We start from the raw sequence: 15,668 nt of genomic DNA on the forward strand, positions 1-15,668 counted from the left end.
GAATGATGAAAATAGAGGTAGTTCTTTTTATTAAATGTCATTGTGAATTTAATATGTTTGATTTTTAAATATTCTTACTTACATGAAGTAGACGCAATGCTTTCTTATTCCCCATACGAAACGTAATATCAAAAGCTATGTAAAATTTATGCAAGCCGCAATTTCATATAAAAAATTTCATACCTTATTGGGAGAGATTTATTAAATTGGTTTCGTAATTATGATTTTATATATAGATAACCTGTCTAATATTTTAACTCAAAAGTAATTTTTTTTATACGGTTTGTGTAAAAAAGGTATGATCGAAAAACTGAGGTTATTTTTATTTTAATTTTTGCAAAACAAAAAGAGATTTTTTTTCTGATCGATGAAAATATTAGACATACTCTTTGAATAAAGCTTTAAATGTATTATGAAACATTTTTTTCACTAAAAAAATCGTAGTGTCCAATAGCTTAACTATCACGCTATCTATATTTACTTTTTAAATAACCATATAATATAAAAAAATATCTTTATGAAAAAATACATATCAATTACATTACATTTTATACGAAATTTCATAGAATTTGAATTAAGAACGCCATATAATTAACAATGTTCAGCAACTTTAAGGGATTTGCTAAAAAAAAAAAACCTAAATAAATACAATAATATTATTAAAATATAAGTTTTAGCAGGAAAAATTTTGCAAGAAAAGTCAAACGTTATCCCGCAGAGAGAATTTTTCTTCTAGTTTAAACTCGAAATAAAAATATATGTATATTCAAGTTCATCGCATCATATGAACATGCTGCAGTGGCGTGGGAAAGAGATAAAACACTCACGGCATAGAAGTGCAATTGTATAGATGCTGCATTGATAATTATTTCGTGTTGCTATATTCAATAAAACATAAATAAAATATAATAATTTGTAACACTCTCTCATAATATTTTATTAATTTAATATTTTTATAAAATTAGAAGACTGATAATTTTTTTAGCTATTTAAATTTTTATTATTACATAAATATTGTAAAACTTATATTTTTTTTATAATTTCAAATTTAAATCATTGTGTATCTTAATTCATTTAATTGTATTTTTTTTGTAATAAATGTTGTTGTGTCAATCATATAATAATCTATAATTATAACTATATTAGTAAATAATTAAAAGCTTCCAAATTCAAATTCAAAGCGTAACCGATCCTCTGTTTCTAGTATTGTTCTATCGTAAGGGTGAGAGTAGCTATTCAGTATTTGCCCGGGCATCGCTCCACTCGGGTGTACGCGTCAATTGAATTTCGAATATAGACTTGTTCGCGCGCTTTTTGTTTTGACAGCAGAACTTTTTTTTCTATTGACAGATATTCTTTCGTACCAGTTTTTTGTGTAATGTTAAACTATGAAATAGCTAAATCGATTAAAAATTAATTATTATTTTATTAATTAAATTATACATTTCAGTGCTGGATTGTGATTGTGTTATTGTTTGGATTTAGTAATTTTTTTGGTGAGTTATATAAATTCATATTACAATTACATAAAATTTTTTGTATGTTAATATAATTTTGTGATAATTTTATTAGGTGACGGTCATTTTTGTAGCAGGAAGTCGAGATAGCATGACATATTTATGTTGAGTATTATTATCTATTCCTTTTTTATTTCTCATGTAAATGTTTTTATATTTTATGGTCTAAATGATTTCTTTTCGGTAATTAAATAAATAGTTTAACATTATTGTTACATTTTACACAGCATTAGTGAAAGAAAACCTTTTTGTATTTTTTTATTATTAAGCTATGTGAATGAATAATCACATATACTTTATCGCGTTAAGTTCGGTTTAATTCATGGTTTTTTTTTTCTGGTGAGAATTGAAGTTAATATGGAAAACAAATTAAGTGTAATAATTATTAGATAAAATAATAATAAAATCGTGTCTTTTGAATATACTACAGCAAAAGACTTGACGGTATTCATTTTCTTGGAATATTTTCCTTTTTAACAATGTTTCATATGAACACAAGATGAGAAATAATCTCAGGCTGGCAAGAGTCTAGAACTGGTCCCTTAAGCAATTATAGCCAATGCATCCTTACTTCAAAAAATAAACCAGTAATTGTACCGACTTTTTAATAGTCTTATCGGAAAAATAAAATCCGTTAATAATTATGCCAAATTACATGCTTTTTTTGATATTTAAAAAAGGAGAACATTACTTTTATCTAAATAAATACGGACGGTTAAATATAAAACAATAAAACAAATTATATTAAGATATAAAAGCTTACAAATAAATACATTCAAAAGATATTCAAATTTTCGGTAAACTCAAAGGAGAGCTCACCAAAAAGGTTAGTATCACTATCACCAGCCCAAAGCACACAAATCATGACATATAATCCATTCGTTCCAAATTTAAAAAGTTTAAAAATAAAAAAAATACTCCAGTAGCACCTGTTTAAAAAACCCATTCCCATGAGCGAGGAACACGTTTTGATGACACAAAAAATACCCGACGTCAATGAATGGTTTGTTTTAACTTTTGTGTTAAAGATGTTTTTGTTTTTGTGTCAACAATTGTATTGTTTTGTAACGATTCAAATGTTTGTTATATATTATATACTTTGAGTTCTAGTCGATGTATTTTTGCATTTAAATTTATTTTTTTCGGTATGATAAATATCAAACAACTTTTTTATAACAATATGTCATTTATTAATTACAATAAAATTAAGACTCTGATTCTACTTCTGTAATATATAAATTCAACTCTAAATACATATATGTATCTGAATTGTATTATAAAAACCAATGGCTGTAATTCAATTTGTACAAGAAATGAATAAAATCAATTTCTTTCACTAAAGCTTTTAAGATCGAATAAATCCAAGCTATGATCTATTGCTTAAATCTGTTTACCGACGTTTCCAAGAATTCCGATGTGCCTTATTCTTTTTCATGTTTTTCTTTACTTTTTTTTTTAAAAAAGCTAAGATCTTTTTTAATTGATTTAGCTACAAAACATATTTTTAAAGTATAATTTCAAACATTAAAGTATATAATAATTTTATAAATACATATGACTTTGTCTATAGTAATTCAATGTAGAAGGTTTAGAAATATTAGTTTGTTAAGTTTAGTTAGCAAAATGAAACATAGATGGCAGTAGTTGTAGTGAAATAATTCTTGTTGGGATTTTAAAACTATAGTAGAACTATTTTAAAACTATAGTAGAACTATTTTTCTTTTAAAAAATATGTATGTTATATTTTTATTTATATGATTTGTTTAAATAGCATAAGTCACTTCTAAAAGGAACTCTGTAAAAAAAAAAAAAACGAACTTATTCTTATTCTTTGAAAAAATATTTCTAATATTGGTCGGCGATCTGGCTTAATATACAAATATTTGATACACAAATCATCTTTTATATAAAGATAAGTCTTTCCACAATAAGGCTGAAGATATTCGCATTTTGCTCTAGATTTGACCTTAAAAAAACTTTTCTCTTGGTTCGATTTTTTAAATTCCTGAACGAAGTGCCAATATGTCAATCCAGCCCTACCAAAATACGGATGGGGATCTTATAAATCTGGATACTGAGAAATACTGAAAAATAGAGTAAATAAAGTTCTTACAACACTTCTGGGAATAACCGGTGAATATATAGTCTTTTTACGATCGTCAATAACCGGTATATTATCCATAGACAACAAACGGAACGTCCGATCGGGTACAGATAAAAGATAAAAATACAATAGTTTATGTTTATTTATAGTGTGATAAACAAATCTGGGTTCTCGCTTCGGTTACCATGGTAACGGAGATTACATGTTTCGACTATCTAAGAAACAAATAGATTGGAATATATATATTTATAGAAGAATTATTAAATACACACCTTGACTTAAAGCGATGACAGTTCCTAATATAAATAAATATATCATTATAATAATCTTTATTTGTATAAATTGTTAATTTAAAGCTATGTACATAATGTAGAGTGAGAAAATATTGACACGAGCAGGATTTCAACCGGCTACTTGAATTGTCTGTAAGTAATAGTTATACGTCAAAAATACTATTGGCTGAATAGTTGACTTCAAGAGTTTTGATTGGATCTTATTGCGAAAAGATATTGAACAATTTAATTTAAGCAAATAGAATTACGTGGTTATACTAACAAACCGAACTTCATTCGATTTGTGTAAAATAGTAACCGATTTAAAAAGATATTAATATATTTTGAACACAAAAACAAATTAATTTCTTCACCATCGTTCGTACAATAAATTAACGTGAGATATCCATGTCTAAGTATATTCAAAGTTTCACTGATCAAAGATAAATTCTCAAAGCTAGTAAAAATCATGTAGAAAGCGATAAAAATGTAATAAAAATATCTCCTTTCATTATCTGTGATTATCAATCTTCATGCAATCAATCAACAACTTTATTTAGTGAACATTTTTTTCATAGATTAAATTCGGTACCTATTTTTTTTTATATAGCGTTTATTATAATTTTAACACAAAACCTGATGAATGAAATCGAAACGATTCTTCAAATTCCTATATGTTTTACAATGTGGATAGGAAAAAAAATGGAATTCAGGTATGTATTTGAAATTTACAATGAATATTTACAGGTTACAGAAAAAAGTTTTTATGCTGCACATCGCATTATTTAGTCCTTTGTGGCTTATTTTTTTTTAATTTTAGAAAAAAACTTCTATGGATGTGTTTTATAAAAGTAATATTAAATTTTATGGATGTCACTAGATTTAAGTGAGTAAAATTTTTTGTATGGTAATAGTATTTTTTTTATTTTTTTCAGTGAGCTCGTTGAGTCGACACATTAAATTTCCTTTATTATCTGTATCATCATGTTTTAATTATTATGTTAAATTATAACTTTAAATATTTAGAAATAATGTTTTAAATTAATAAACTGTCAACAACACTGTGATATAAGAGTGAAACTATAATTACTTCATTCGCTTTTCTATGAGTATGCATTTTTTTCGCTTCGGAATTTTTATTATTGTTTCGATATTTAAATAATATTTTTTTATATTCCAAATGAATTCACTCGTAATATTTGGTATTTCATTTGGAAGTAACACATATATTGTAAAATGCCGGACCTCATTCGATGCGCGTTAAATATTAGCCCAGTTTTTGTTAAACAAAAATAAAACGGGATAACGAATTAAATAGTATTAGAGGAATAAGCTGATAAAAGATCTCATTGTATTGTTTAACAAATATTTTTTCTTGACCTGGTTTTAGATACATATAAAATGTTATAACTACGAGTTCAGTCAAATAAAAATTTTCCAAGTCCATAATAGACGGACATTATATACAACTAGTCTGTAACCAGCCTTTTAATTAAATCTGAATTTCCAGAACCTTCTTAATAATTCGTAATGTGTATGAATTAAGTTTGTTGTTTCTGACAAAGTTCTTAAGAGAAACAATTAAAAGTTAATGATAAATAAAAAGCGTATACAATTTTCATACAAATTGTTGAAAAGAATGGATATAGAGTTTGAAATTAAACGAACGTTATAAATAAGGAAGTTTACACACGAATGTTACTCAATCACTCGAAACATTTGAATTTAAATGTAAAAAATTTGATTGACTCAGCTTTGGAACACGTATGAACAGTCTCTATTAATGAGAATATTATTCAGATCAATTGAATTTTTACGTTACATTATTTGACCACCGAAATACAAACGTGTGCGCATTGTTTAGATAAAATCGTGATGCACCTGTGTTTGTCACTTGATCTTGTAATTGAAATCCTAAGACTAAATGTATACCATATTAAATACTATTATATATATAACTAGACCTTAACTACAATGAGCTAGTAATCATAATTATAGCTGGAATTATGAGTTACATTTATGAAAAGTACCTAAACTAAATATTAATATTAATTTAATTATAAACAAAGGTAAGATACTATAAGTACGTACATTTATCCGTTCTTACAGACGATTAAACTAATAGTTTTGCGTTGTAGATAAAGCAAAAAGCTTAATTTATTTGTAATTACTTTAGTTTCCGCTTGGTACATCGTTTTATAGAGCTTAGGTATCCTAGGCATTGAAGGTTGAACTTGGGTTTAGTGCTTAAATGCTATTAATGGATGTGGTAGAGTGTTTAAATTGTCGATTCATTGCAATTACATTTAGCTTTGATCAAGCGACGGGTTAAATAACTTAAAATATAATTCTATTTTCGAATTTTCATGCAACTTTAGAATCTATGTACATTTTACATGGTCTTTGTTCATGTAATTGATGGACATAGCCCAAACAGAATATTAATTTTATATTCTGATATTGGCTATTCTTATTTCTTTGTGTAATATTTCTTATGTATTCTCTTTTGTATAATAATATTTAAGTACGTATATGTAAGAAGCGATGTAAATCTTTTGTCTGCATACGAGTATTATGACCTGACATTACGAGTGTCACATAAGCAATGTCGCTGGAAAATCTTATACAAAAAGCCCTTAAAATGTTATACGCTTTTTTAATTTTTAAAGCCTTTCTTTTAATTTACTTCGAATGGGAAATGATACAATTGCAGCAGTGCTGTGATCCTTCTAATCCTGTTTAAGTGCCTGACCTTTTTCACGCTTGTTTTACAAGCCACAGGATTTTTATGGCTTAATTATTTACCCACGCTTATGGCTCCAGTGACAATTTTGAGAACCAGTTGAGGAAACGAAAAATTGCTCTTATTATTATAAATTAAAGGCACTTCGTTCTTTTTTTATTTAAAAGTTAAATGATCGCTTGTGTAAACGGTAAAGTAATTTGTAAAATTATGCCAGTGTTTGTTCCAACGTTTATCTGAAATAGCTGGATCGATTTTGATAAAAATTTCGCTTTCATATAGCTGACTTAATTAACAGTAACTTAGGCTAGTTTAATTAAAATAATTATATTTCTTTAATACAATATTAAATAACAACACGCAAAGTCGCGGGCATTGCCGGTATAATATATATTGTGTTAGTCTATTTGATTTATTTTTGTATCGAGATAATTATTTTATTACTTTGTAACATAGAGTAATATTGTATTGCAATCAACTTTACAACTGTATATACATACATAAATACCTAGTATATATGTATAGTTGTATTGAAGTCCCTTCCGTTGAACAGCTATCTAATACAGTTATTATAGTCATCGCGTATAAACTAGTTCTATACTGTGGCGTCGTTTTACTGTTGTATGTTACCGTGATAATATGTAACATTTACCGAAGTATAACGAATCGGAAATGTTACTTTTTTGTTTTTATTTATAGTTATGTGAGTGTAATGCATGTTATAAGTGTCTATAGGTAACTTAATTGTAAAAAAAATTTAGAATATACTTTCTGTTCTAAGTTACTTTATGAATTATTATTTAATAACATATTTGACGTTTAATAGGAAGATTACATTAGGTTCAGTACATTTTTTGATTATTTAAGGACTGTATTTGAAATTAAAACAAGTTAAATCTAAGTAAGTACAGTATTTTTTATATAATTTCTATTAATAAATAACAATAATAGTCTAAATAAATCCAAAGCTAAAGATAATGTTTGTTCGATCCCATTAAATATAAAAGAAACTTTTATATTTCAGGAGATTTTATTTTAAACTGGTAACGAGGTAAATGAACTGGTTCAAAACCGAGCCGCGGTTACGTAACTGTTACGTTTCATCTGCAGTCTCAGTTAAAAACAAATTATAGGAATTAACTTAAAAGATATCAGGATACCAGTTTTTTCATTGTGTATTGATTGTACAAAGTATAAATATGTACATATATGTACAGCGTTAATTAATAAATAAATAAAGTATAAGTATTCTAAATTATAATTGCTTTATAAGTAAGTTTTTAATAATACTAACACTAGCGCATTATCTTTTATAGGAGATACTAGTTTTTGCCCGCGACTTCTTCCGCGTACGCGTAAATTTCAGAATTATATATATCTTTTATCCGTGACTTCGTCCGCATTGGATAGTTTTTTTGTATAGTAGTATGAAAAAACCTGAGCTGAACTTTTTTTTACGTATGTTTCAATTGTGCTGAGACGGGATGAGGCCATACTAAGTGTGATTGTCATAGGTTAGGCTAATACATTTTAAGAAGAAGATAGGTTACTGCAATACATTTTTATAAACGATGTTTTATTGTTTTTCCTTCCTTTGCCAGAAAAGTAATTTTTCCCATGGGAATGCGTTATGTTCCCGCGGTCAAAAGTAACTCATGTCCTTTCTTAAGTCTCAAACTATCTCTTTACCAAATTTCATTTAAATCTGTTCAGTAGTTTAGGCGTAAAAGCGATCGGCCCACCTGAATGTTCCCATGGGAATGCGTCATTTTCCCGGGGTAAAAATTAGCCTATGTCCTTTCTCGGGTATCAAAATATCTCCATACCAAATTTCGTGCAAATTGTTTCAGTAGTTTAGGCGTGATTGAGTAACAGACAGACAGACAGACAGAGTGACTTTCGCATTTATAATATTAGTATGGAAAAAATAAAAAAAAAATTGCAAATTAATTATTCCTAATAAAGTGTCCTAATAACCTTTTTTTTTTTTTTTTTTTTGGTTTCGGGTTGGAAAATCCTCATGGAGCCCCGTCGCCCTCGGGGAAGGGCGAAGGGGACTGTCAGACTCTTACTGACTAAAAACCAACCCGTGTTCCTCATGTACCCGTATGTCAAAGGGGCGGGTATCGCCAAAGCATTCGTCGCCACCCCCCCGACAAGTATTGACCCACCAGATGGTCAGGTGGGCCCCGTCAGCCGCTCTGCGGCCGTCACCCGGCCACAGGACTCAACTATGAGGCGCGCGCGGGACACACGCCGCCGCCTCGAAGCCTGCAACTGTTCGGACGACACGATGCCCCGAATCTGTCGTCCACAGGCCGCGCTCTACGGTGGCCGGAATTCGGCCACCCTTCGGCGCCCAATGCGTCTGATGCGGGAGGGGAGAGAGAAGGCAGCCTCTCTCTCTCTTTCCGCCGCCTCCTTTGCGAGCATCACAGCCTCGCAAAAGGTGGCGACGGCACACCACCCTGACTCGCTCCCTACCATAGCAGACACTACAGTCGGAAGCGAGAGATTTCCCGCATCACCTATAGCCGCGACCAAGTCACGGCGCTGCTCGGCCCAAGCTGGGCACTCCGCCAACGTATGCAGCGCCGTATCATTGCGGCCGTCACCACAATGGTGGCACTGGGACGTCTGCTCCCGGCCTATACGACAAAGGTACTTCCCGAAACACCCGTGTCCGGTGAGTACCTGCGTCAGCCGGAAGCTGAGGGTGCCGTGGCTCCTATTGAGCCACCTCTCGAAAACAGGCCTTACCGCCGCTACAGCGGCGTGACCGGCCGTGGGTTGCGCTAAGCGCGTCTGCCACTCTGCCACTAGGACCTGGCGGATCTCCGCCCTCCGTGCTTCAATCTGTCGAGGCATCAGGCGTTCGCCTCGCTCGACCGCCTCTACGCGTCACCAATAGAGCGACGTGAGGAGCTTTGCTTCGAGGTCCCAGGGGGGGAATCCGGCTAGGAGGCTCGCTGCCTCAAAGGAGGTTGTACGGTACCCTCTTATGACCCTAATAGCCATCACGCGCTGCGGCCTTCGCAGCGCAGCGACGTTGCGGGCCGTCAGGGCCTCTGCCCACACGGGCGCAGCGTATAGAGCCATCGACCGCAAGACCCCCATGTAGAGTCTCCGGCATGAGCATTCGGGCCCCCCCAGGTTGGGCAGCAAGCGCGAGAGTGCAGAAGCGGTGACCAACAACCTAGGGGCAAGCCGTGTAAAGTGCGGCCCGAAGTTCCACCGACTATCGAGGATTAGTCCAAGGTACTTCATTGTCGACTCGACAGCGATGGAGACTCCGCCTACTGTGATGCTGGACCTCGAAGGCGGCTTCATCCTTGGCCCATGGAAACAGATGGCCTCAGACTTGTGCAATGCCACCTCTAAGCCCAGCCGCCGTATTCTTCCCACGACATGCGCGACACCAGCAGTTGCACGTATGGCCGCTTGACGGTACGACTTTCCACGCGCTGTAACTAGCGTATCGTCGGCATAACAAATGACGCCGACACCGTGAAGAAGCGCACCGCGTAGAGCCCAGTCGTACCCTACATTCCACAGTAGCGGCCCCAACACCGAACCCTGCGGAACGCCGCACGACGTCTCTCGCCGACCCCATTCTTCTCGACCCGGGTACACCACAGATCGTTCTGACAAATATGCCTCGACAATGCGTTGTAGGTAACGCGGCACCGCATGGTACCGCAGTGCCTCTCGTATGGTGTTCCAGGGCAAAGTGTTAAAAGCATTGGCGATGTCGAGTGACACCGCCATGACCACCTCACCTCGAGCGACTGCCTCCTCCGTGAGGGTCTTCACGCGCATGATCGCATCCACTGTGGAGCGCCCCTGGCGAAAACCATATTGGTTGTCCGCCAAATCCGGTCCCACCCTTGTCATGTGCTGGACGAGGCGACTGGCGATGATTCGCTCAAAGATCTTACACACTTCATCCAGCAACACGATTGGCCTATACGCAGATGGTGAGTCTGCGGGGCGCCCCTCCTTTTTAAGTAGGACCAGCTTTCCTGTCTTCCACCGGCTTGGAAACTGGCCCCGCTCCAAACATGCGGTTAAGAGCCTCGCTAGACGGGGCCCGAGAGCCTTCATGACTAGGACCCAAGCACGGCCTGGAATGCCGTCGGGTCCTGGGGCGGTGTTCCTGATGCGGGACACCGCCACTCTCAACTCTACCCGGGTCACTTCGGGCACGTCATGCTCAATACCATCTTCCGCGTCGGGCAAATAACCTAACTTAACAAAGTTTCACTGTTATATCTTCAAAAATGAGGATTTTCCATATAAACATTCATCCCCTCTTTTTACCCATTCTCCCCAATTTTTTTGCAATAAAAAGTAAGACTATGTTGTTTCTCAGGGTCTATTCTATCTCTGTACCAAATTTCATCAAAATCAATTCACTGGTTTAGGCGTGAAAGTGTAACAGACAGACAGAGTTACTTTCGCATTTATAATATTAGTATGGATTTTAAGTTACATTAATCAATATGCAGAACTTGAGAACAAGTTTGACTAACTGACTGTAAGACTGTTAAATTTCGTTTTGCAAAATCTAGTAAGGGTTATGCCTTACCTAAAAACTGATAGTTGTAACGTTTTATTTACAGATCATCTGATTTAATTTCGTAAAAATGAATTGAATTATGAAAAAAACATTTAAACTGTCAGTAAGTTGGTTATGACGTACGTATAATAATACGTAAGTCTTGCAATGTTTATGAATAAATTTTAAAATATTGTATACTTTAAAAAAATACATATGAATACAAAATTTATCTTATTATAATTGCTTTCGACATTATTTAAAGCAAGAAATTGTGAAGTCTTTTAAGATGCTAATAACATGAAGATTTTACTAAAACTTACGTATTTATAACTTTAGTTATATATATACACAGATTGAAATCGCCACCCCGTCTTGAGCAAGCGTGGTGATTAATGCTCTAACCTTCTCCATGTCAGAAGAGGTTTTTGCTCAGCAGTGGGCTCCGATAAGCTGATGATGATGATGATCATGATGATATATATTCTGATATAACCAGGAATTTCACACAGTTAATACCAAAGATAGTACTTTAATGATATCAAGCAACTATTATATTGAGACAATAATTGTGAACATTTTATAGACTATGCTAGAATTCTTGAGCAAAACCAGCTGATTAATTATATATATATAAGATAACAGAGAAGATCTAGAAAAAGTAGTTCTTCTTTCCGTCGGCAAACCACATTCAAGACCCATAGCTTACTTCTATTCATATTGAACTAGCGGTCAGTCTAGACTGGGTAGACCAGATCGTCCATTATTAAAAGCATCGGTGTTAATACACCATGTTTGTGAACAGGGGTCTCTATAATGTGGTTGGTTTGTATAGAGGGTTCAATAAACTGGCGAGAGACTAACTTTTCAATTATATTGGTTTAAAGTTATACAGAGTGCTGTTAAAATATTCAATTTGGAATTCATTGGCACAAGATATATATGTATTTATGTGCTGTGATAGACATTATGAATAATTGATGTATAAATTTATTTGTTTTATTTAAATGTACTAAATTTAACGATGTTTTTACCTTCACGTAGAGTAGGACTGAGGATCTTTAAAGAATATCTGTGCGTGGTTTTACAAACGACATTTATTACCCATGCAATGATATTATTTTCTTCATTCATTCAAGTCACATAGTATGATCAAAGCGACCTTTAACATAACTACATTAGATCAGTGAAATCTCGGGTAAAGACATTCTTTGTGTACCTATTCATATCGATAAAATGTAATTTCTCGTTATATATGATAATAATTTAATGTCTAGTATTTGTGACAGAACTTAATGGTTGCTTCAAAACAGCGTGATTGATATCTCAAATACCGGCAATCAAAGCGAGTTGCTGTGCAAAGGCTTAAAACTTTGCCGGCAGTAACTAATATATGAAGTCTTATTTATTTATATATATATATATATATATATATAAATATAATGTATCATACAACGAGTACTATGAATTCTTTCATATAATAACGTATCCAGTATCAAGTATCATTAAATTGTCCTTATATAGAGTGTATGAAATAAATCTCACTCCCACCTGGCGTTTCGGAATGTCTGGTATGGTGTGAGTTAAAAGCTTTAGGAGTGACTTTGTTGACGCAAAATTACTTTTAACTAAAATAACGCTTGAAAAAAATTACTAAAACAAAGATAGAATTCTGTCATCACATTTTATTTAGTTGTAAGTTATACTAATTTCAACTTTTTAAAAGTAAAATTATTTTTTTTAATTTCCAGTTTTTGTGGTTTTTGGACTCGATCTTACAATTATAAACAAGAGGTCTTGAGTAATTAAAACGTAAAGTTTATTAAATTTTATCATATTAGTCGTACAGGTGATAGTTATATATATATCGTAAACATATATCGTGAAAGTATGGAAAAAATTTTGACGTCACGGGTGTGAAGTCATCACCTTAGAAGTCACGAGCGTGATGTCATCACCCACATAAAAGTTGAAATTAATTATAAATTTTTCTTGTAAAAATATATACATACGTAAAATGTTACACTAAAAAGGAGTCGAATGCTTTCTTAGACTATGAGATACGGCCCGTATGTATAAAACATTGTCATTCAATGCTCTATAGAAATATGTGACTGTAACCAAAATAGATGTAATCACAGCATCAAATGCTCTGGATAAATGTACATATATAAAGTTCTCAGAAATGTTAGCACTGCTCACAGAAATGTACTTGTAATGCACTAGATGTTTGTTTCGTTTTCGAATTCCTAAAACTGTATAATTATTGTAGAAAACTGTATAACTCTTGCAGATAACTGTATAACTCCTAATAACAATTACACACTCTATCTTACTTGGTTATATCCAAACATTGTAGGGACTATCAGACTAAGATAGCTTTAGATTGCTTCATTAATTTACAAAGGAATTTTTCTTCAATTTACTAACTTCAATATTCATTATATAGTTTTCATGAAAAAATATATGATACATCTATTTACAGATGGACATTATTTACACGATAATCCTTTAGTGTTAATGGGTGCCAGTTAAGTGACAGCGAGTTGCTAATATAAAAATTTATTTTAAATATAACATACAGTCTTCTGAACAGTATACATTAGTAGTATTTTTTAATTGGAATTTACTGATATCAAAAACAGAGCAAGTGCGGTGATTAATGCTCTAACCTTCTCCATGTGAGAAAAGGCCTTAGCTCAGCAGTGGGCTCCGATAGGCTGATGATGATGATTATATACTTTGATAAAGTTTGTGGAGGGATGGAAAAATATACGAAGTAATTATTTATATTTAATTGTATATTAAGAAATATATTTTTAATAATATAAATATGTATATAGAGTAGTTAATCCTTTTAAATTATTAAATAATATAATAAGTAGAAACAATCAAAATAGTTTTGGGCCTTGTTATTTAATTTAATTTAATTAATATAAATTTATTACAACAAGTTAATGACATATTGTAAAATTTTGTGTAACATCTGTCGTCACTTGAGAAGTTAAGGTAATTGGATAAATTAATTATGAATAAAGAAGATACACAATAAATTAAAAGACACAAACTCATCGCTATGAGTGATAAAGCGATGGCTTATTTTATTAATAATTAATTAATAAATTAATTTAACCTTTTATTAATATTAGGTATGGGAGGATACTATGATCCCAATTAATTGATGTTTGAGGTTACACTTAAATTAATGATTCTTAGGGTTGAAAATCGTTATTGGATTCGTCGTCCAATGAAAGAATTATATTATTTTAATGATACAAAATAGTAATTTAACAAGAATATTTTCTCTAAAAAAATTATCTAAGGAAAACTTGCTTGTAAACCTTATGTTCCTTTTGTAGAAAATAAGTTATAAAAATGTTAGTATACAAAATAATTTCACATAAAAAATGAAAATACAATAAATTTATTTGGAAAATTATTTTAAATTCAAATTTTATATAATTAAGAATTACCTTAATTATAAAGTGAAATCTTACAAAGTCACTTCAAGTTGAACTTTAAAGACAATATAATTTTAAACGATAATATCCAACTCGGGCACACGAGAATTATTGCACAGGCATGTTCTGGAACGATTCCAGATCTAAAAACACCAACATTTATAAAACAGTCTAAATTGAATCTTATATTAATAGAATAAGGTTTTGTTTTATATGTGCAAAATATGTCTAAGTCTATTTCAAGTTGTGACCAAATTAAGGTCTTCGACGTGAATATCTTGCTAGATAATTTCAGTACTTTTTTCAATTTAATTGTTTTTTTTTCTTCATCAGATGCTTTTAATAAGAACTTTACCTATTTAATTCTATTTCCTTTATGTGTTTAAATAACTATATTGTAAAGCTCACGAAATAAAAGTTTTTAAAATTATTCATGGATCAAACTTATCCTGGGGAACCAATTTGTTTTAAAACTATTGGTCATTGTTCTGTAAACCTGGTTCTTAAACTGAAAGGCAGATTTGTAGTGAGTTATGTATAATATATAATGCAAAGAATCTACAGAAGGTATTGCGATTTTATTCAACTCGATCAGAATACCGGAAATTCTTGTTCCTCTACTTCCCTTGCGTTTCCTGCTATGTTTGAATTCCGAAAGTGTCCAAAATTAAGCTGCAACTACCTGCAACCTCAACGTCAACCTGCGCTTGTAAGTATTTAGCACTTAAAATGCCATGTAAATCCGGCGAAAGCTAGAACAATTAGTATAAGTAACGTTGGCTATAAATTAAGGAGTCAACAAAGTATTTAATTGGTTGATTGATACATTAATTTATTACCTGAACCCTTGAAATACAGATATCAAGCATAATTTCACAAGGGAATCGTTACAATGTTTCACACAATTAAATTATAAAAACTTAAAACAATTGTGGCTTAAACGAATTAACTGTAAACCTAAATATGGTGCTATAAATTACTTAACCATTGACGTTATTGTTCTATTCAAAGAA

The 15,668-nt window shown here is 32.3% G+C and overlaps 1 protein-coding gene across 1 annotated transcript in view; it reads left to right on the top strand.

Moving 5' to 3' along the window:
* Positions 1-1,254: 1,254 nt before the first annotated feature.
* LOC116775747 (irregular chiasm C-roughest protein-like) overlaps positions 1,255-15,668 on the top strand; it is a 43,397-nt gene continuing 28,983 nt past the window's right edge. Inside the window, exon 1 of the mRNA XM_061525152.1 lies at positions 1,255-1,496. The gene's annotated coding sequence lies outside the window, so the exon portion shown is untranslated. The remainder of the gene's footprint in view (positions 1,497-15,668) is intronic.

This window comes from Danaus plexippus, chromosome 27, assembly GCF_018135715.1.
Source record: "Danaus plexippus chromosome 27, MEX_DaPlex, whole genome shotgun sequence".
NCBI lineage: Eukaryota > Metazoa > Arthropoda > Insecta > Lepidoptera > Nymphalidae > Danaus > Danaus plexippus.